The following is a 23,136-nucleotide window of genomic DNA, read 5'->3' on the forward strand; positions in this document are numbered from 1 at the left end:
TAGCAGATACTGATTTTTCTGGCTCCCACAACATTTCATTGCAAATTCCATTTAGAGGTAATAAGTTTCCTTTGCTGAGAAACTGTAGGAGCAGCATCTACTAAGTTGGGTTGGGTTTACTAAGAAGTTGGGTTGTTTTCAAACAGTATTCCATTTGTAGATATCTGACTTAGTTAAACTGAGCTTTGACTATTGAACACTCTGGATGTGACCAGTCACAGTATTTATTGAGATGATATTATCTGGAGCAGCAGAGAAGAAAGCAGGTGAATAAAATATTGACAATACTCCCAACATTGAATCAGTTAAAAAGAAACCTATCTGGGAAAGTTAGGTAGATCACACTAGTTTTACAGATAATTCTAGGCAGTAAGGATGAAAAGGAGGTGAGTTAGTTATGTGAGTGGCTGGAAAGATGTGATGGCTTAGTGTAAGTCTTAGACTGTCACTTCAGCAAACTGATCAGTCCAAATACCAATATCTTGGCTGAGACACTGGGGGAGCTGGGACACCAAGCATCTCTTGGCTGCTGGGTATACAAATGACTCCAGAGAGAGGGATGTAAACCTTGTAAAACCTTTTCCTTTGAAGTTAGGTAAAATACGGACTTCTATGACTGTTTAATTAAGTTCTTTCAATTTGTTGTAATTGTTAACTCCAAGGAAATACAAAATACACAGAACCAATTGTGGCGATCTCTAAATTGGCACTTAATAAATGATGCTTGATCCTTCCATAGTGAATAATAGTTAGCCAACTGCACTCTGCCTAGTGTCTGAGGACCCAATGCATCCTTTTTTACTAAAAGAAAAATAGCATAGCTAAAAATAGCTGTTTATACAACACGTCTGTGCTAAAAACCCCTCAAACCAATGGTACAACCATTGTGCCAACAGTACAAAGCTGACTGTGATGAATTCCAAATGACCTATCCCTTGTTTTGTGAATTTTTGTTTCCTTGTTGTGTAGATTGGACCTTTGATATAAAGTAAATATTTAAACATTTTTTTCTCTTACCTACCCTTCTGAATATACTGTGTGTGCATTTTCCTTTTCAGCTAATGCTGTTGTGTGGAGGAGGGGCAAGGTTTGCAGTGGCACACAGCTTTTTCAGAAGATAGTGTGAAACTTGGGAGTTCTGTGTTGTATCAGGCAAGATGCTTCCAATGAGTTTGTATGAAGTGTTTTGCCACTGTAAAAACATAGGAAGCGGAAGGTTCAGCTATCCCCACAAAAGCAAAATCTGGAGCCTCACTGGTCTGTGGAAGTGTTGCCCACGAGCAAGGCAGGGGCTTCTGGCTCACGGTGAATTCTGAGCTTGTTCAGTGCAATGCATTGAATCTCTTGTCCTGCCTCTGCCAGGAGTCAGTGCTTTGCAGGGAGCTAAGAGTTAATGTATCTTATTTCTGTACAAAGTGAATGCTGCCATGTGATTTGGAGTCCTATCCCTCATTTCCCCTTACTTTGAGCAGTGGTATACTGTATCTTATGTTGTAATTCTTGAAAAGTCATCGTGATTGATTTTTATTTAATGTATGCTAGGCCTCAACCTTTCCTCAGTTTCCTTTTAACCTTGTCAGATTTCTTGCTGGTATTCCTCCTTCTATTTTGAAACCATTAAACTCCTGTAATATAAACTGATTTACACCTCAGCTTTGGTAAGTATTTTTGAGAAACATGGAGAAACTGATGCATGCAGAAAATGTTGGGGTTTTTTGGGGCAGGGGAAGGAGACCCTGAATGTTCTGGGCAGAGCTGTGAAGATGGAGTCCTTGCAAACTCACAGTCATCTTGTAAGTTATTCAACATAATCTGTATGAAGACTACAGCAAAGTTGTTAAGGATTCTTTCATTATCTATAGAAATCATATACTAGCATAGCAGTACTACCTATCTATATGGTATATATATCTATGTATACTGTGATGTAGACTGTTGTGGCCCCTGAAAAGATGACTGTTTTTTTCTCCAGTTAAATGACAGTCATATAGCATGCACTTAACCATGTTCTTAATTGTTTTGTAATACAGGAGTGGAATTAATGTCCTCATGTGCTTTGCTGAGTCAAGGTCTTGGTGGATTCCTGTACTCATGTTTCATGCTGTTAACTCTCTACCGATGTTCTTTCTGTTAATAGTGATAAAGTCACAAAGCAATTATACTCCCACAAGCTGTCCTTTAATAACCGTTGTCATTTGTCAAAGTGCATTAGGCCCTTGCATATTTTTACAGAGAAGCTCTTGGTCTTCATGAACTAATAGAGTGTTCTGATGTGCCAGCTCATCTTCCTTGCCAAATTGCTGTTGGTTCAGAGGGGAGCTCACTTCAGTTTAAAGAAATATCTTACACCTCTTTACTTTAAACCAAAAGATTTTCAAACAAGATTAAAATCTTAGTTAGCAGCAATCAACAAATGGTGCTGATTTGAACCATCTCAGCCGTCCAGTCTGGTAAAATTTAGATTTTAAGCTTTTCAATTATCTTTGGATGTGAATGTAACTTGTATTAAACTAGAAAAGGCATAATGATTGTCATATGATAAACTGTGGTAGTCTTTTCATAAGCACATATTTATGATGTTACACCTCCGTGAGTATTTTGGGACTTAGGATACTGCTGTTTATACTACAAAGGTGTAACTCAGTGTGATCCTGTCTTCTTCACTTATTTTGCTTCTTAAATAAGTGTTATAACTGCAAGCAGTCAAGGTATATTCCTCCCTGTAATTTGACAGCAAGAAGTAGATATTTGGGGTTGAAATGTTCTTGGGTAACGTGCTGTAGAGGAAACTACACGAGAGCGAAAGAGAGCAACTCCCTGTAAAAGCATTTGATATTTTGTGAACAGTCTAGCATTAAGGATTAAAAGATATGATAATACTATTGCAGTTGCGATAATTTAAGCATATAAACTTCCCTCCAGTCCTGACAACCTCTTCATCAGATAGAGAGCTGTGATGCTTAGAGTACATACTGCATCAGGGATTGCTTTCTCCTAGGTAAAAAATGTTGAAGTCTGGTGGATCGCTGTTACTTTGTAGATGTGTACACACCTCAGTTCTTGGGTACACATTGAGACAGATGAAGTATGTAGAAGCCAGTCAAACATGCCTTGCTGACCTCTGACTGGAGCTGGGATTTATCAATATGTAGAGTTTGTAATAAAAGTAGGCTGTTACCTTTTGAAATGTGCAAATGTATTTTAGCATTGTTACTATTTAGAAAGTAAAGCTTTAACTCTGACTTCCACATTTCTAGCTGTTCTGACAAGAGTTAAACTAGACACTCTGTATCTTCGTAATGAACAATGTAATTCACAAGAAAAACATTTAAATTAGCAGGTAAGCAGCCAGTACAAAAAGTTGACTGTGACGAAAGTCTTTTGCATTGTAGTCTCTGATGTCTTCTTCGAAGCAAGCATTATTTCTTTTTAAAAATATTTTTAATTGCTTATCCTACCTGTGCTACTTTATTATTGTAACAAACTGGGTGAACTCGCCATTGGAGAGGTTTCATTGTTATGCTGATGCTGTTTCTGTTACAGGTGTTCTCTCTCTGCTGCTTGCGTGCATATACACATACAGCTATATGGACATATAGTATTCTGATTCATATAGGTATTCTGATGGAATTCTGTCGCATTGTTGAGCTGTTAGTCTCAATATTGTGTGTGGCTTTTATTTTTGTTTTACAAATACCCATCTGGCAACTGAAGACAAGTATTTTGTTGATGGATTAGAAAGGTTCAAGGTTCTTGAAGTTTGCACGTCCTGTGAAAAAGACAGGTCAATTTTTTCTCTGTGGGCATCTGTCTCTCATAAGCTCATAAATTGCTCTTGAAGCTAGATAGAAAAAATACTGAAGGCAACATCATATTTAAGAGTTTAAATGTGCTGATTGGAGTGTCTCAGAGTCTAACCTCAGGCAAAAGGTCTCGTGTTCAGTCTTTTTGACTGATGTAGAGTGGTCCACTGTTAATAATTTAGTTTTGAGACCTACTAAATGAAAAATAGGAGACTCATAACATCAGTATCACTGTTGGTTTTTCCTAGAAAATACAAAATTGTTGTATTTTGATGTATGTTTCCATTCTTTACACACTTAACTGTTCTCTAATGTAGCCACTGTATCTGATTTCTTTTCTTAATGAGCAATGTTTTTATATCTACAGAACACAGAGTTTGCCCTGCAGGACCTTATGTTCATTTTTAGTCTGCTCTATTTGTGTAGTAAATAAAAAATGAGTAACACTGCCAGTAGCCATTTTATATGCATTACTCCTGACCATACTGTGAGTAATCTTCTGAAGAGTATGCACATTCTCAGTTTGTAGCTAAATGGGGCCTGTAATAATTTCATTTTTTAAATTAACCTAAAATGCATGGCAACAGATGGAACCTTTGTTTAAGCAAGGATTTTGATGGCTGTGTTAAATCAACATGCTATAGGTTTAGGTCCAATCCTTGTCAGATGCAAGTATGTTGTACTTCACCCTCCCATTTTAGTAGGTATGGGAGTTGAAATGCAGGATGGATCAACCCTAGATTGTCTCTTCGAGTTCTAAAGCTTGTTTGCTTTAATAAAGGATCAATATTTTGCGTTAATTTAGAACTTCAGAGTTCAATTTTGGCAAAGATGTGTGGGGTAGACATTTTTTGTGTAACTTGAAGGATTGTTCAGTGAGGCGAACTGTTTTCTTAGCAAAACATGACATCCAATGTGCACACAAAGAAGTTTTGAAAACTTAGTTTCTGGAAATAGGTGTATTTTCTGAAATAGTGTATAGTTTTTATAGGTTTTACAGATGAACACATTCTTCTGAAGGTAAATAATTATGTAGGTAGTCAGTAGCTTGCTGAAGAGGTTTTTTTTTTAAGAGAATGTGAAGATCAGAGAGTTGAACAGGTGCTATAAGGTATAGCTCATTCAAAGTTCTGAGAGCACAGAAGCAGTAGTGAGGAAACACTGCTTTTCTTTTATTGATTGCTATGGTACTTTTTAAAACTTATCTGGGTTGACTTTCTATGTTGTTTTTCTTCATTATGTTTCCCAGTAAGTACTAAGACACACCCTTGATGGAACCTTGATATTTTATAAACTATTTAAGTACGATAAACTCTTTAGAAACTAATATAATTATTCTACTGTACAACTTAATATCCAGCCTATATATGGAATATGTAATTAGAATAACACTGAAGGTAAGATTTTAAGTGCTTGTGTTCTAGATCCATGAAAAGAATATAAATATTATAGTAACAATCAAAAGAGATTTTAAACTCTTAAGCATTTACTGTATCTTTGGATATAGAATGAACTTTAGTAGCAGCTATTTTGCTTATATTTCACATTCACTAAAATAAAGGTTTATAAAAGTGAGCATTTAAAAGTCTTCTTAAGCTTTCTCAGATCATGTTAACCTAGTTTTCCTGTACTAGTCTGAAATTGATGGTCAAACGGAGGAGAAGGGAGGGATAATTGGGCAATCACTGTGGCTTTGGAAAACACTGGTGTTGTCCCTGCTGAAGGGGGGTGTTTTCCCTTCTAATTGCTTCAGAAATGTTGCTGCTTGTTCCTGTTCTAGTCTGATCATCTGAGTTCTATTTAGATTTTTGTTTCTGTCCACTCCTGTTGATTTTTTTTTCCCATCTGCAGCTTATATGCTTTCTGCCTCTCATTAAAATATACTAAAAAATTTGAATAATTCTAAATGAGATACCTGTAAATCAGTAGACACTATTTTCCATGTGTCAGTGTACCAGCTTTTCTCTTTAAACAGAAAGATTGTGTTTGTGGTTTGGTAGGGGGAATAGAGGAGAAGGGGATTATATTTCCTCACAATTGAAGATAATTAGGTTGTTTCAGTTAAGTTATCACATTAGCTATTAAAAAGTGCATCAGTAAAGTGCACGTTGCGCTTTCCCTGTCTCTTCATTTCCTTAGGTGATATCAGGGAAAAAAATGCATGGAACAGGACTCTTAATACTCTGAAATACTCTTAATACTCTGAAATTGAGCATGGTTACCAGGAGTTCCAGTATGGGAGGTAAGAAGGTAATGAGACAAATTTCTTGTCCTGAATTTGGAGATTGTTTTTGTATGCATAAATGTGAATTTCCTTAAGGTATTCAAGAATGTTCCAGCTTTGCTATTGTGCTGTATTAAGTATACTGTAAAATCAGAGAAATTTGCCCTGGTTTTTTTTGCAAACTGAGATGCCTCAGGCATGTTTATGCTGCTTGTATGACATGTGAAGGACTCTGAGGTAGCTTCTTTAACATCTAGGCTGAAGAGGGCAAAGAGCACACCAGGCTCCAGTCTTGGCTTCCTATGCAGTCTTCTGGGAGAAGTATTCACCATGTCTACATAAGGAACTCATCATAAGCAGCTTGAATACTTCCTATTGATTAAAGTAACTGGTGTCACAAATCTGTTGGAACAAAGAAGTCAAATGCCTAAGAAGTCATGGACTATCAAGATAACCAATTTTTATCCCAGTGATGTTACTTCCATGTGTTGCTCTTTGTACTGTGCTTACAAACTGAAAGGAAAAAATTTTCTCATAACGTACAAAAATTTGTAATCTAGGTAGGACTTACAAGTCCCATTCTCTCAAACTGAAGCATAGAACTTAATTCTTGTTCAAGAATACAACAAACTGCATCTCTGTTGCCATTTTTAACTTCTTCTTTCATTCCAGTCAGTGAAAAGAATACTGGTTGCTGGAAAAGGCCTTATCTGGCTATACCTTAAAGATAGATCCTAAAATCTGTTATTATTTCAGCTGCTTCTTTCCTCTTTCTTTTCTCTCTCACTCTTCCCCCCAAAAACTGGCCTAATATTTCTGAATGTTAGGGGAGGTGAGTCTTTATCCCTTTCCAAAGCAAGGCACTTCAAAAAGCAGGGATATAACTGTTAGTTGACATTCAGTACCCTGTTGGTTCCATGGAAGTGCTTTTTTTTCATAACGCCTAAAAGGAACTTCATGAAGGCTAATTGTACTTCATTGTTAGACCCTTTACTTTTCTGCCAGCTCTTGTTACCATACTCCCTATTTTTGTATTTTATTTTTTTCTTATGGTTTGACTGTCTCTCAAAAAAAAAAAAAAAAAAAAAAAAAAAAAAAAAATCTGATGGTTGAGTGAGCACAGACAAACTGGTGAAATCTTCTTATACCCACCCACAGTAGCCATAAGGTTTATTAGCCAAAGTGGTGAATAAGAAAATGTGAACGTTGAGTTCATTACTTAACCCCTCTTTGCCCTATACTTGCATTGGTAAAATAGAGGCTGAAATACTAAACCACACCAAATGCTGAACCTTAATGCACGTTGGTAAATCACTTACTGTTGCCAAATATACAACAGAAATGCCTTGTTAATGTTACCTGAATTATGTCACTGGTCAAGAAATAGAGTCAAATATGTTCTTGCTTGTGCTGCAGAATTTATGGTTCAGCATATTGATTTCCATCCAGCTTGATGATCACAACATGCTAAAGTTGGTAGGGATCTGTATAGCATTGGTGCATTGTTTTATTATTAATCAAAGAAAAAAACCATTTCTGGTCCAAGACTTCCAAAGCATGTTATGTACTTACTATATAGAATTAAATTTCTCTTCCCATGCCCCGAGTAAATTGCAAATTAACACTAATAAATCACATTGCAGCAGTTGGTAAGAAGTGAAAGTATATTAATAATTAAGTAGTTCTTTTCAGCCACCCCTCCCCCCTTCCTTTTTTATGTGGTGATTTTCTGGACTCAAAATCAGCATGTCTCATGTAGGCTATCTATAATATATAGTTGTTTCAAATCAGCTTTACTTACTGAGCTTTTTCTAGTAATGGAGCTCTGTCAGCAAAAAGCATATGCACCAGCAAATGATGAACGATGGACTTGTGTCAAATGGAAGCTTGAAAGGTGCTTCTGTAGTTAAAAGGATTAGTCTGAACCAGAAATTCAAAACTCCTCAAGTGTAATTGTTTCAGAGAAAAGGTATCCCTGGATTGATAGGGGAGGCTGAGCACTGAGAGTTGGAGGAAGAACTACTTGATCAGATGTGAGTGAGTGTTTACTAATCCACAAGAAGGATAGGCTTTGTTGTTACAAGATTGCTGGCTTGATGCTTCTGCGAGTTTTCTTCTTTTTTTTAATGTGAAATTTGTAAAGATTTTAATCTATGTCAGTGAAAGATACAGATACTTTGGGATTTTTTTCTTAAAAAATTAGCAAGCTTAATTCCATTTATGTGGCCATGGGCAACAGTAATTTCAAAATAATCTGTTACATTTTTCATACACTTTGGAAAAATGTTGATTCTTGTTTCAGTAGTTGTGTTAGCTGTGAAACTGACTTAGTCTGCTGTAGTTATTTTGCAGTTACACACTGAATAAGGTAATTGGGGATTACTGTATAAATGCATAAAAACATACATGTAAATTGTAAATTTATATAAATAGTGTTCTGTTACTGTTGCTCATTAAATATTTCATGATTTGTGTGGTTAATGTATAAATTCACTTGGAAAAAAATATTTGCAGGGGAAGAAATTTACATTAGGAATTAAACTTCTGAAATATTTTTCCTGTTTTTTTTTTTTGTATATCATTTTGGCTGTACTTAAAATGGGTGTGCCATACGTGTGTTCAACAAAAGAATAGCTATAACCAGGGAGGCTTTCACTACTCCTCAGTCTTCCCGTTGTGCCAGTTTTTCCTTCGCTTCTGCTTCCTTGCAATTGTTAGCCTTCATGTGAAGTGAAAGGTACTTCAAAACACTGGAAGAAAATAGTCTGAAAGCTTCATGCGCATTTGCTTCATAGTAAAGAGAAGTGAAGAAGTTGAAGACTTTTTCCACTGACAGGTGTTTGTGTGTCAGAGCAATGAATGCTTTTGATGGCAAACCGGCATGCTTTTCTTCATTGTACTCTTCTTTCTAAATATTAAAAAAAAAGACAAATTCTGACAACAAAAGTTCTCCAAGCTGTATAATAGCAAGCAAGCTTTATTTATTTATATTTTATAAAAGAAGGTGTTTAAATTATTTCAATGGCTATTCACTTTCTTTTTGTGTGGGTAAAAAAGACAGCAGTTGAACAGTTCCTGGAAATGGTGAAGGCACTTTTGAGTTGTGTCCTCATTATGATACAAAAACATTATCATCTGATGATTAGTTGATGCAAAATTTCATTGTCTCACAGATTGCACACTGTTCCTTTAAAGTAATTTATAAGAGAGTCCCATCTTACAGAGCCTAAAACTATTCTAAATCACCACTTCTTTTTAAAAATTGTTTTCACATTTTTCAGTCCTCTTGTGAAAGTTCGTTAGTATGGCACATGGCTGTCATTTACTTAGTTTATTATCTGGCTAAAGGCAGTAATTGAAGATTATTTTGCAGGTGCTAAATGTTCTGATCTTCGGTTGTTTTCATATGGTAAGCTGTGCAATGCAACTGCATCATATGGAATTGCATATGCATCAACAGCACATCAACAGCACAGTCAAATCGACCATTTGGAAGAGATTAAAAACAAGAGTTGAGAAAAATATGACTAAGTAAGCCTGTTCTTCCAAACATGAGAAACACTTTTCCTATTTAATATGAAAAAAAGGTTAGCTAAATAAATTAATCAGTCTGATTGTAACTAAGTTCATTTTTTCTTTCTGTTAACAGTGGAAGCAATTTGAATGATGGCTAAAAATGCTACAAAAGTGAAGTCTAAACTTATATAGACAAATGTTTGGCAGGAGTGCTGGACTATTCATCGTTGCAGGAAATAGAAATAGATGCTGTATCAATTGTGCTGCAGACTGAAACTGACCCCGTAGTGTAAAGAAGCCTTTTTTAGGCATATTCTTGATGAAACCACAATGGGCAGAAAAAGCAAGTGTATAACTATAGAAAATTGGGTTACTTGGAGTGGGAAGTGAGCAGAAAGCATGTTTAATCCAAACTAGTTGTTCCCTTTTACCTCAAAGCAATTTCAGTATGTATGGTCCAGTTTTCACTATCTAGCTTTTGTGGATAACTGTGAAAAGTAGTTTTGCATTATCTTTATGGGCAAATGAAGTATTATTTCAGAATTTCTGGAAATCTTCACTTTTCCATACAATATATCTAGAGGGCTGTTTTAGAATGTGCTTCCTTCCAAGCCTGGTAAAAGTTTTCTGAAGGTCAGGATTTTGTTATGATCTTTTTATTTGTGTCACTTAATGCAAAAGAATTCACTAATAGGACATTTAAAATGGATTGCCAAGTAATGTATCTGCCATATTACCACTGACTCCTAAAATAACAAGACTTCAGAAAGTCTCAACATAAGATACTGCACCCATTAGGTCCTGCAGGTGCAGGCAAGTGAGGAGTATGCTCCTGGGTTCTTTGAGTAACACAGTGGGGAAGGGAGCAAGCGTTTCCCAACATGGTCCTGAGTTCAGAGCTGCACCAGCAGGCACATCCCTGCCTGTGCTGGGCTCAGCCAGCCTGCAGGCCTGTTACACGGGCCCTGGAACAGCTTAGAGGTCTAGGTGTGTGCTCAAACACAGTGTGGGAGTTGCAGCTTGGGAGTATTAGGGAAAGGTCAGATTCATTTGACTCTGTAGAGAGTGCTAAACCAACAGTTTTGAAGAAGAGCCTGAGAAGACAAGTTAGGTGACAGGGCAGCTGGACAGTGGACGTGGTGACTGGTGAGAATGTGCAGACTGGCTGCACAGAACCTCTTGTCATAAGGAAGGTGAGTCTTCCATCATGACTAGCTGCTGTATTGTTGCTGGCCTTTGTACTTTTCTATTTTCTTTGCCCCAAAAGCTTGAACCAAATCTCTTGTAGGAATAACATAACCATAGGAAGGTGTAAACAGGATTGTCCTCTGCGTTACATTGCGTAATTGCAATAGAAGTATAAATTTTAAAAAGGAAGTATAAGATATTGAGGTGGTGTGTAAATGTAACTTTTGACCAGGCTTCAGCATGGGCACAGTTGCTGTACGTTTTTAACTGCTACCTGTATAGCAGTGATACATGTAGGACCAGGAGTGCTGCTTGGATGCTAAGGTAGCAAAAGGAAAAGGAGTTGGGGTGGAAAAGAGGAAGATCTGAGTGGCTGAAGTGCTACAGAAAAGTCTTAAGAGATGGTGAGAACCTTGCCAGTGACATGGGAGATTTTAACCTGCTCTGTCTCCTTAGTGCTCTCTTAAAAAAAAAAAAAAGGTAAAAAGGTGTGACCTGAAGTCACAAAGTCACGCTGCCTTTGTCTTGTGTGAAACTGTACTTTTCACTATTTCCAATCTTTTCAGAAGTGGCCTGTTTTCTGCCCGCCCCTGTAGCTTCCTCTCGATGTTAAAGCTATAAACCAGTGATATGCCTGAGTAGAGCCAGTCACAGATGCTCTGCCAGCATGTGACTGGTGTGCTTGAGCTTTATCATTCCTGCTAACTGACCCTTTCACTAAAAGTTTAATAGGGGATAAATTCACATGTGAATTCATAATCCCCTCAGTTGTGCCAGAAGGATTCCTTAACAAGCAGGCAACAAAGAAAATCTTATACAGCTAGATTTTTTATTCTTCCTCCTCTTCTTTCCAAATTTATTGGGTAGACTACTTCAAGGATGTGTCTTTAACTGTCATCCCAATATTTATTTGTGCATAACCTAAACAAACAAAGGCAATATATTCAGTGTGGCTTTCAGAGCAGCTCTATGCATGGAATTGAAAACATTTTTGAGCTTTTAAGTACAATAGGTGGAAATACTATATTCTTCCAAATATTTATTATTTAGTATTTATTCTTACTCACTATAATGTAAAAATTGTGCTTTCCTAGCATGTATTTCTTGAAACTTAAATGAAATGTTTATTGTGCCTCATTAGTTCATGGGGGCTCTTTTGTTATTTCAGAATTCTGTATACTATCTGCTAGTCTTACCTGAAGAAGCCTGTAAATGTGGATATTGTGAATATTTTTAGTATAAACCACTTTTAATCAATTTGGTTACTGTTATTTTGATTTTGAGAAAAGAAATTGTTTCTCCTAATGTTCTGTTAAAGTGCCTTTAAAATGATGATATCATCACTACTACATTTAAAAGCTTCAGGGTTGCAACATTTATTAAGCAATGCTTGTGGAAAGAATATAAAGGATGCCTGGAGACTTTCTACTTTTATGAAAAGGATACTGCTTTTTGTGGCCTCTGTGAAATAATGTTTAATTTTTTAAATTTGAGATTATATTTCTGGCAGGGAAAACAAGGAAATACGCATCATCTCTGTACAGTACTTGGTTTTTTGAACCAAAACCTACTGGCGTGTGCTAGCCTGAAGGACTTTTCTTCCAAAGCTCTTATTGCAGAGCCCAAACTTTTCATAATTTCATTGTGTATGCGACCAAGGTTGCACAGAGATGTTTCTTCTGGTTAAACTGTTCCTCCCCTATCAGTAGGCAACTACTTGTAGGGAATAGTTTTTTTGCTATGAGACCTGTCACATTCTAGAGGTCTCTGTAACTTTAGAACTTGACATTTCCTCAGTGGAACCAGTAAAAGGTGGCTTTGTTTTGTTAAACTTTAACAGAAGAGGGATGCAGATGTCTTTGGCGGGAAGAAATCCAGCGTGAGTATAACAATCCTAAGGGAAGGGGGGAATGTGAATGTTGTGTGTGTGTGGGTATGATACAGGTCGTGGGATCAAGAAAGCTGCGTGGAGTCTCGGAAGTTAACAGTGAGGTGTTGCTCACAGGGTCTGGTTCTGACTAGTTGTGCGTTTTCTTTTCTGTTGATTTTTTTTTTAAGTAATTTGAGAAATTGTACACTGAAATATTTTAACTTCTGAAATACAATGGATGTGTTATCTTTCAAAAATTCAGCAACAAATTTATCTTCCTTTTACTCTCTGCTTGTTCTTCCCCCCTCACCTCAAGTGAAGCTGGTTTAAGGACCAAGGATGGGTAAAAAAGTTTTCCCCTTAGAAATTTGGAGTTGCAACGTCCTTAATTTGGGAGGAGCTTTTCTGTATCTTGTGATGATTGTTCTGAGGTCTGAAAAAAAACTTCATCAAATTTGGGCAGCTGATAATGGAATGTTTATCCTCAACATTAAAGCCATTAATGTCTTTGAACACCTGTGTTGTTACAGGGTATGTTATCCAGCCTCAGAAAGCTTTAGATTCAGACAGGTTACAGTAGCATTCAGATACTAGTTGAAGATGGTAAAAAGAAGACTGAGTTGAAAAGCATGTGTTTTAAAAAAAATGATGTAATATTAATTTATTTATTAAGTAATTATTTTTATTTTATTTTTAGCTCCGTGACTTTGTGTTCATAATCATTCAGTATTTGGGACCAAGTAAAGGGTTGCTCTCAGTAAAGCTTTAGAAAATAGAGACAGTCCTGGGACACTTTTAACTTCAATTCCAAACTGCTCCATTCTCTTTATTGTTTAGGAAAAATTAACACCAGATAAGAGAGCTGCATGCTCTAAAATACTGCATTTTAGTTGATTGAAGAACACTTGCTTCAGAGAAGCAGCTTTGGCAAGCTTGGAATTTGGATCTCTTTTCAGATCAGAATTAGGCAGCAAACACACCTGCGGTGTCCTGGCAGTCACTGAAAAAATGCATAAGGGCTTTGTTGCTGAAACTTAGTTTTGATCTTACATGCTGATTGATTTCAAAATACTTACTCAGTTTTATGGTTGGTATACAGGTACTAAATGTTGCTATTTTGGCAGCATTTTTCTTTATCTAGTACAGTAAATAGAAAGACATGTAGGTATACCTCACTGTAAAAGTATGATTTGCATTCTGAGATTTTAAATTATGGGCTTTCAGTATAAAATTAATAAAGACAGTTTTGGTGATCATTTATGAAAGTGATTGTTATAACAGTAGTTTATACAATTTTCTTAAATGATAAGATTTTCTAATTCTGGGTAAGGATACAGTGCAAATTATACAGCAGTATCTTAAACTGCTTGGAGAAGATTATTAAAATCTTCCCCCAGAAATTAATACCACTGTATTTTTCATAGTATCTCTGAAGTTCACACTGATTTGCATTGATGAGTAGGAGAATTATCAGTCCTACAAATACCATTGAAATTGTAGACTTACAAGAAAGTTAATTATTAAATCTTATTTCCTAAGTTAAGGAAGAATATTCTTCCAGGAATAGCTGGGAAAAAATCATCTTTCTTTTCACACTCTGAAGTAGGATGCGGTTACTGATTTTTAAACCCACCTGCTCCAACATGGTTGGAGGACACAATTCAGTATCTTCTTGCTTTCCAGGCACTCTGAACCCTGGAGGCTGGGTGCTGTAATTGCACAGCAGCAAGCAGTTGGATGAGAATATTGGAGTACCTGGAAGGGAAGGCTTGGGATTCTCCAGGACTAGGAGCTATGGGATCTGGTTTGACTCAGTACACTGCTTGTAGGGTGTAGTGGTAAACTTTCACCATGTGTTATTTCAGCAGGCTATCTGATGCGTTCCTGTGTTGTGCTGGAACTGCTGCTGCTCATTTTCCCTTGGGTAGATCAGACATAACTGAGGCTGCATCTATGTTAGTGGTTTTACTTGGAGCAGCAATGAAATTGGAAAGCACATCCCCCAGAAGTCCCTGCTTGCTGATCACCAATTTGTTCCACAAGGTGGTTTAAGCATGTGCAGACTAGACTCTTTTTGGAGAAAACTGGACTGAGCTGAAAGCTGTATTCTAGGTTTGCACAAAGCAAGCGTTAACCTCCAGTGAAGACATAATGATTGAGACCTCTGAATATCTTCAAACCATGTGGGTAATGGTCTTGATATTCTTACCACACTTTTTGGGGAGAGGATTTAGTGGGAGATGAATAAAGGAGTAAGTATCTTGGCAGCTTATTGGAAATGTAAAGACAATGACAGCTTTCTGTTTCTGACAGCTAAGTTGTATTTAGACCAGAATTGCTTTGTTACTGTGCTGGGCAGCACATTGCAGCTTGTTATGCAGTAATTGCTATTATTAAGTAAGTGTACGTATATAAATACATGTATTCTCAGCCCTGGTGAGGCCACATCTGGAGCACTACATCCAGTTCTGGGCTCCTCAGTACAAAAAAGACAAGGAGCTTCTAGAAGGGGTCTGGTGGAGGCCACAAAGATGATTCAGGGTCTGGAGCATCTCTCTGATGAGGAGACACTGCGGGAGCTGGGCCTGTTTAGTCTGGAGAAGAGTAGACCAAGAGGGGTTCTCATCAATCCGTACAAACATCTCAAAAGTGGGTGAGGATGCTGCCAGACTCTTTTCAGTGGTGCCCAGAAACAGGACAAGGAGCAGTGGCCATAAACTAAAACACAAGAAGTTCCACGTCAACATCAGGAAGAACTTCTTTACAGAGGGTGGCTGAGCACTGGAACAGGCTGCCCAGGGAGGCAGTAGTGCCTGCTATGCCACAGGATCTTGAGACTTTTGTTTTAGCTAGCAGTCACTTAATCTGTACTCAATTCATTCACCTCTGAAAAGCAACAAACCAATTAAAAATTCTAAACCAGCTAGAAAAGTTAAATTAATTTAACTTCATCTTCTCAAGCTTTCTCCTTCAGTGATGAAATTGATTGCACTTTTTACAAAACTACAAGAGTATTCTTTCAGGATGTAAATATCTTTGTCATTGCCATCTATGTGTTTTAGGGTGGGTTAAAACTCTTCTTTTGCACCATGTCACAGGCTTTTTATAGGGCCTGTGTTTCTCTGGGTGTATGGCACATTGCCAAAGGGTAACTATATTGCCAGTAAAATAGTGCTTTACAGAACTTCTGTGGAAATCACACTTCCACTCTTTTATTCCAACTAGTTTTTCTTTATTTGGCCTCCTTTTTTTATGCTTTCAGTGGACGTGGTTCCTACTATCTACCCAACAAAACAACAGAAATACCATCTAATATCCTAATTCTGATAAACAGGCGTTAACACTCATGGTATACTTTTCGTTTATCAAGATACAAAGCTTTCTGAAGAGTTCTGTTTCATGTTATTAATACTAAATTTAAGTTAGTATATAATGAATTTTTAACATAAATTAAGTAGTTAATATATTAATTTTTGCCCTTTTTTCCCTTGCTTCTATATATGCCTTTTGCTATAGCAGTATATTAGAGGTAGCTTCGTAATTTAAAGGATCTTCTTTGCCATCTTGTTGATACTGGTCTAAAAGCATTGCCCAAACTATGCTACAGTATTCTTCAGTAATATAATTTGTTTTGATATTTAAACTAAGATTATAATTCTTTAAACTATTCTGGTTCTAGGTCTGTAAATTAATTTGCAAGGTGCATGAAGGGACCATGAAGCGATTGTGGTACATTTTTAAACCACCTGAAGTTTGATGCATATTTTATGACATAGCTAATGGTGTGGTAGTCTTCAAGAAAAATATAAGCAAGTGGAAGTTATAAAGGTAGTTTTATTGGCTGAGCTGCACAGTAACAGAGCAGAAGTCTTCTTGCTACTCCTAGAGATGCTGCTTGTTTATTTTGACTGGCAATAATACACCAGCTATTTCTTGAATTTCTATTCTTTTTTGAATTTTTCTGTGTGTGATGGTGAAACAACTAGGAAGAGTTTATGCTGAGAAGACACATTCAGTGTGTTGTGGCAAATGTCTAACTTGTTTTCGTTCAGTGTTACATTGCAACTTTTCTAATACTATTGCGGTCACCTGTAATTGTTTGGGTATCTGGTGTGCATTATTTCTAGCCATTTTAATGAAATATTACAGTTATTAACTATGGCTACTGGTTTATTGTGGCTGTAATCCTTGAATGTTGTCTGTTATTGTAGTTTAGGACCACTTTGTTAGAGCATTAGCCACCTTCTGGTTTGCATCAAGGTGGCTGTCTAATGGATCATTAACTGCTTGTGAGGCCCGGGTCCTTGGGGACTTGCTGGGTACAGCACTTGTGGTATGAGAAGTAAAGCTCATAGAGAAGCAATCTGATTTTAGTGCACCCTGATGCAGTGAGAGATGAAATTACTCTCTCCTCATAATATCTTGGGGTTTGCTGTAACACTTTGTTGCTACAAGTGCAGTGTGTTTTACATGCTGGGAGTGGGCAGGTGTTGATGAAGTGGACACTCCTGAGGCAAACATGACTGTTCTCTGTTCAAGATGCTGATTCTGATAGTGCTTTTTTGGTAGGTATTCATCTACTTCTGGAGAAAATTGTTCTTATTCTCCTCAATAATTTTAAAGACAACACAGTAACAGTTATAGGTGGGTTATGTGTGTTTTCTCTCCCCACATTTTTCTTCCGTGGACACTTCTCCCCAACTTTCCGTCAAATAAATGCATAGAACTATCACTGTATGAAGAACGGCTGATGAGAGGGGAGTTCACATCTGTGTTTGCTTTTCAGTAATCTGCGCTTTTATGAGGGCTCCTTCCTCTATTCCTGACTTCCCAATAGTACGTTTAGCATCTAAACTTCCCTTTGTTGGAGATGGTTCCATTGTTAGATTAGTCCCGAGCCTTGCTTCTCAGCCTCAGTGTGATAGTTGGAGGCAACAAAGGGATTTCTCTTAAGGTTTCTAATTAAGGATATCCTCTTGGTCAATTAGGATTTCCACCTGGGCTGTTCAGAGATGCCAGATGTCTGAGAAGTGTTCAGGTCTTAGGCGATAGCAAAATATTTTTTCTTCTTCCTCTTCAGTCTTGTTTATGGAATTGTGTGTGTTTTGTATGCTTCTGCCAGATAACAGTTCTAGATGTCTTTACCTGTATTTTAAAATTCAGCTCAGATAGACTTCTGCTGTGGCTCTGACCTTACTGAAATTCTTGTGTGAGCCGATACATAGTAAATGTCACAGTTAAGGATAAGAGTGATTTTTACTACAAATTGCTGCCATGGTTTATCAAGTATGAAGTCAGCACTTTTTCTTAAGTTAGAATTTCATTTAGCTGTCTTAATTAAAAAAGAACTGCATGTACTGAAAAAGACTGCTTCAGTCCCTCAAAATATGAGTGTGGACTGTAAAATAGTAATTACAGAGCTGAATCTTACTTGCAATGGGATCAAAATATTAAAGCTTCAGTGCACAGGCAACAAAGATTTATCAGTATTTGGAAAATAGTAAATGTCCCAACACCTTTCTCAGAGATAGAAGTACTCCTTTTAGCAGGGTGCATGATGAGAGATAAATCAGTATAGAAGGCTGGAGTTGCTATTGGATTAATCTGTTTAAAATTGAGATGGGTATGTGCATGTTGATTTTGGCTGACATAAGAAAGCATATAAACAGTATATTTTCAATAAATACTGTGACTCACTTATTTGACTGGTTCTCTTGGTTGGACATGCCATTAGCTCATTTGTAATTTTAAACGGACATATTTATTCTAAATAAAATAGGAGGACAATGTAAATGCCAGTACATTTTGGGGGAAAATGAAGACAAAAAGAAGATAAGGAAACAGGAACTAAAATAATCCTTAGAAATGTCAGATGTTTTTGGAGGTGAGGAATTGGAGGAAAAGGGAGCTGCATTTAATTATCTGTAACTGCCTGCCTGCATGTTCCTGAGCACATGGAGGTATGGTTCTGAACAAATGACACGGTTCTCAATTACACTCTGTTGATACACGATTTTAATTGTGTCAGGATTTAGTTACCAGACTAACACACAGAGCTATGCTTTAAAAGCTCAGGATTTGTATCTCTTTAGTTATCTGTTATGATTGAATTATGAATATATTTTGTCAGTTAGATTTTCCTAATCTGTAAAATTACTTTTCCATAAAAATGTTATTTTTAATGTGCGTGTTTGATAATTACAAAATTGATAAAAAACCACATTGCTCCTTTACTTCAAAGAGTTCATTTGACCCTTTTGACTCAAGTCCTTGGCTGTAAGAAGCATCAAATTAAGCTGTTGTTGTTTTGCTTCCCCCCTCCCTCCATTAGCAATCATTCTGTTGCACACAGTACGTGATAAATCAACGGCAGGAGCTTTAGAGTTGCCATAACATGACATTACCTATCAGCTCGTCAGGTCTGTGTTGACTCTGTGCCTTTTAGGCTGTATATTTCTTCAAAGTCTAGTGCCAGTTACTTAGTCAGCTCTAACTAATTTCAGAGTGGATGGGAAACTTTACTGGAGTGCTGTTTGGGATCTGCTTTTTAATCCTGGTCTGTTTAATGTTCGCCTCCTGACATTCTAGGCCAGACATCATTTTAATGGTATGTGTGGTGATAAAGCCAATAAACTGTCAAGATGATTGATAATCTAAGCATTATAGCAATATGACTTTCCTGTTCTCCTCTGTGCTTTAGATGATGGTTTCCAAATTGAATTCTTACAGTGTGCTGTATGCTTGTTGGAGAGTCTCTGAACAAACAGTTGGAAGGAGCTAGCACTCACTAATGCAGGCTTTTAGAGTTAAATTTCTGTTATTATTGGAAGGACTTTTAATTTGGGAAATGTTAAGTGGGAATTGTAACATTGTAATAGGCTTGGTCTCTTAAATTTTTGAAATTCTGTTATTTTTATGGCCAGCTGGGATGAGTCTTGAAATTTCATGTGGCAGATTTCTTTATCTGTACTGTCTTTCAACTAGAGAGATAACAAAGAGCAGTGCAGTGTGTACGGGGCTTCTGTCTTCCCTTAAGCAAATTCAGCAGCCGTTTTTCATCATCTTAATGGAAAGTCATTGATCAGACTTGCTCACTTTTTATTTTGGGGAGCTTGGAGGCAATTGATTTGGATTATTTTTGCATGATGCCTAAAATTAATGGTTTTCATCTTGTACTTTTGTGCTGGCCCCTGGACAGTGACAGGACCAGGACAAAAGAATGATAGATATTTGTGTTTTGGAGCTGCTCTGCATGAACCTTTTTTTTTTTTTTTTTAAGTTTCCCAGTACATCAGTTTCCTGTTTGTATCCATTTCTTTTTCTTTAAGCAGAAGTTAGCACTCCTGCGCTGGTAGAAGAAATTTTACACTGGTAATCCTCATTAACATGCATCAGTTGATAAATTCTGCATACTTTTGTGATCCCACATGGAGTGAGGTCAAAGCCAATTGGTATTTTTACCTAAGCTGTGTAGAGTTTTTTTTGGACCGCAGTTCACTGTCTGGCCATCACAGCCAGACCCCAGATTCTGGGGATTTGAGTAAAAGTATTTCTGGAGTTATATTTAAGCTTTGGGCAGTCAATGCTGTTTCCTGCCCAGTTTTGCTATAAACTTCTCCCCATTGAAATTAATTGTGTTACATGGGTGAATGTAAAGTGCTGCTGTATTAGCAAAACAAACCTTTGTCCAGGAGGTTTTTCACTGCGTGGTCAGCATGAATGATTTGGGCTTTGAATTAACCTGTTTTTGTTGGGAACAATCAAACCGAAAAATCATGTTTGAATTGATGTGCCCTCACCAGTGATGCCCTTACTGCTTCCCACATGTGCTGGAAGATACTTCCCTCAGTTCTTGGCTGCTGGGGATAGAGTCCTGTGATGCTTCCATTCCTGTGGAGCTGCTGGCGAGCATTGGGCAGGAGACTGTGGAAAGGCACTAGGAGATCTCAGTAAAAGCTGACCCATGTGAAAAGTCAGTGGGTGAACCAGACTGGTGAAAGGCTTTTTGTGTCAGTAGGACCTAGATTAGAGATGGTAGCTTGAGACCTTTGTTAATTCTATAGCTGATGCATCTTTTAGAGCAGTCAGAGCTGAGAAAAGAATCTGTCCCTGTTTATACCTCTAGGGTAGTTCTCCAAAAGGAGTCTTTTGCTTTCAGCTTTGTCTTTGTTCCTTCACTTTCTCTCCTCTTCCTACAGTCGACCCATCTTTTTTCCACTGACAGTTCGCCAGTTTAAGTTGTGCTGCTTTTATGTTGCCAGGATGATCTAGTGTGTTGCTGTGTTCACAAAATTGCACGAAAGCACTCTGTTGAATAACGGGGATAGACCAGGAATGACTTTGAGAGGTGTTCCAGAGAATGGATTGGTAGGGAACTTGGGGCTTTATTGCATCCTCTTGTGAGTTAGAGGAAGGAAACTTCTGGATTTAATCCAAAGCCAGAAACGGACCTGATGTATGGTGAATCTTTTAGCTGGGCTTTGCCCAATCTTCAGGAGAAATTTGTCTCGGTTTTAGGGATCTTTCTAAGGGGTCTTGTTCTGCCTTTCTACTTTTTGGAGTGCTTGCTTTTTATTCCAGGAAGAACTGGAATAAAGTAGTGTTGCTGGTACTGAAGCCCTTCATTTTTGGGAGAACTGCCAGGCTTAAGCCAGAATAAATTGAAGGTTCTTTTAAGATTCAGGCAGGTGAAGAATGGGTGTTGACAGCTATGATGGCCAGATTAGATTGATTGTGTACTCCTTGGAATTATATTTCTTAGAATTTTTGAGTCAGATTCTAGTTGTGTCACTCTCCTGAAAAAAATGAAGCTAAATTGGCCATTTTTTCTTTGAAACCCAAAGACTTCCCAATGCAACATTGAACTTGTTCTCATCCACAAGCATAAAAGGCTAAAGCTTAATTTAATCCTGAAAAATTGGAGCTTGTGTTTTGCAAAAACAGCTGGGGAACAGTGAACTAAGTATAAACCCACTACTGCACTGTGCTATTACAATTTTATTTCGTCAGCTTTTTAAAGACCCTTACAGTTATTTTAATCAGTACTTGCTGAAAGGAAGAAAAAAGTTTCACAGTCAACTTCTTTACTCCTATCTTCATGATTACCTGTGGTGGCTTTTTCTTCTTTTTCTTTTCTTCTCTTTTTTTTTTCTTTCTTTTTTTTTTTTAATTTTTTTTTAACAGTGATTATAAAAAAAAAAAACCCAAAAAAAGTCTAATAATGGCTTGTCTACTGAAGCAAGTGAAAACTGTGTTCCAGGACACATTTGGTTGTGTTTGAACAGGTTTCTCTTCTCCCTAGATGTACCTAGGGTAGATTGACTTTCTTTTTATTTTATTCCCTCCCAAGGGAAGAGTGGTGCAGGCCAGCTGTATAGTGGAGTGATAGATGCAAACCATGAATTTATAATGTGAGCAAAGGATCTTAGACATGCAAGGAAAGGATGCATCCACTTAAATGGTTCTCCCCACCTTCTCTGTCCAGTAGCATCTGAGATGGTGTACACAGCTTCATGGTGCCTATAAAAATTTTTTCTTCTTTTAAAGCTGACTTTTAACTTTCCTGGCATGTGATGTATTGATAAGAAAAAAAAAAAGTCTGTAGTAACTTTGTTTGCTATTGTTCACCTGTTGTTTGTGTCATGTATGTTATAGTGATTGGGAGGCGTTACCTTTTATTATTTAATCGCTTTAAAATCTGTAGTTCTTTGACCAAATGTGTCTGCTGTAATCAAATGATTACTAGTTCCACTTAAAGGGATACATTTGTACTGTACCTGATTTTGTGTCGTATGATTTGAAAAAAGCAAGGTGTACCTTGAGATCTTCAGCTGAAATTTTTGTGTAACTGGACATTATTTTATGTGAAAGAGAAAAAAATGCAACATTTATTTTTCTTCCTAGCCATACATCATATTCTTACTTTTCTTGACTGCCTATAAAACAATGTAGGCAGCCACTTTGTAACTGTTCTAGAAGTAGCACATTAAGTGTTCAGCTTTGTAGGTAATGATGATTGTGCAGAATTGAGCACTGCTTGTGTATTCATTGCTAATAGCTCCCCATTGTTGGGTCGATTTGTACTGGGGTTTTTTTTCCCTTCGGATGAAAGATGGTTTTGTGTAGGTATTATTTCATCAATTTCCCCCCAGGAAAGACATTAGTAATTTATAAATAAAATACACATAAAACCAGGAGAAATCAAATGGTAGATTTTTTACTACAAAGACACTGCTCATTTTAGTGCTATGAGGGGAAGTTGGAATAGTTTTACTTACTGACTTGTCAACTGTTGAATTTTAGGACTAGGAAAGTTAATTAATTCATATAACTTATGTAGAGGAGGAGTCCTGGCTGGGGTCTCTGATTCATTAGAGAAGGGAGCAATAAATATCTTGTTTTCTGAGCTTTTGATTGTATCTCCAAGTGATACTACTCAGCCAGCAAATTTAGCATGTGCTTTATGTGACAGTGAGCTCAGCTGTGGCTCCATATAGCTGCGTGGAAATGAGAGCTTGCAGAAAATGGGTTGTGGT

At 37.2% G+C, this 23,136-nt stretch overlaps 1 protein-coding gene across 8 annotated transcripts in view; it reads left to right on the forward strand.

Annotated features, from left to right (window-relative positions):
• The window catches only part of LRMDA (leucine rich melanocyte differentiation associated), a 748,939-nt gene that overhangs the window by 154,129 nt on the left and 571,674 nt on the right, over positions 1 to 23,136 (forward strand). The gene's annotated exons all lie outside the window — the stretch shown is intronic.

This window comes from Corvus moneduloides, chromosome 8 (genome assembly GCF_009650955.1).
Source record: "Corvus moneduloides isolate bCorMon1 chromosome 8, bCorMon1.pri, whole genome shotgun sequence".
Classification (NCBI taxonomy): domain Eukaryota; kingdom Metazoa; phylum Chordata; class Aves; order Passeriformes; family Corvidae; genus Corvus; species Corvus moneduloides.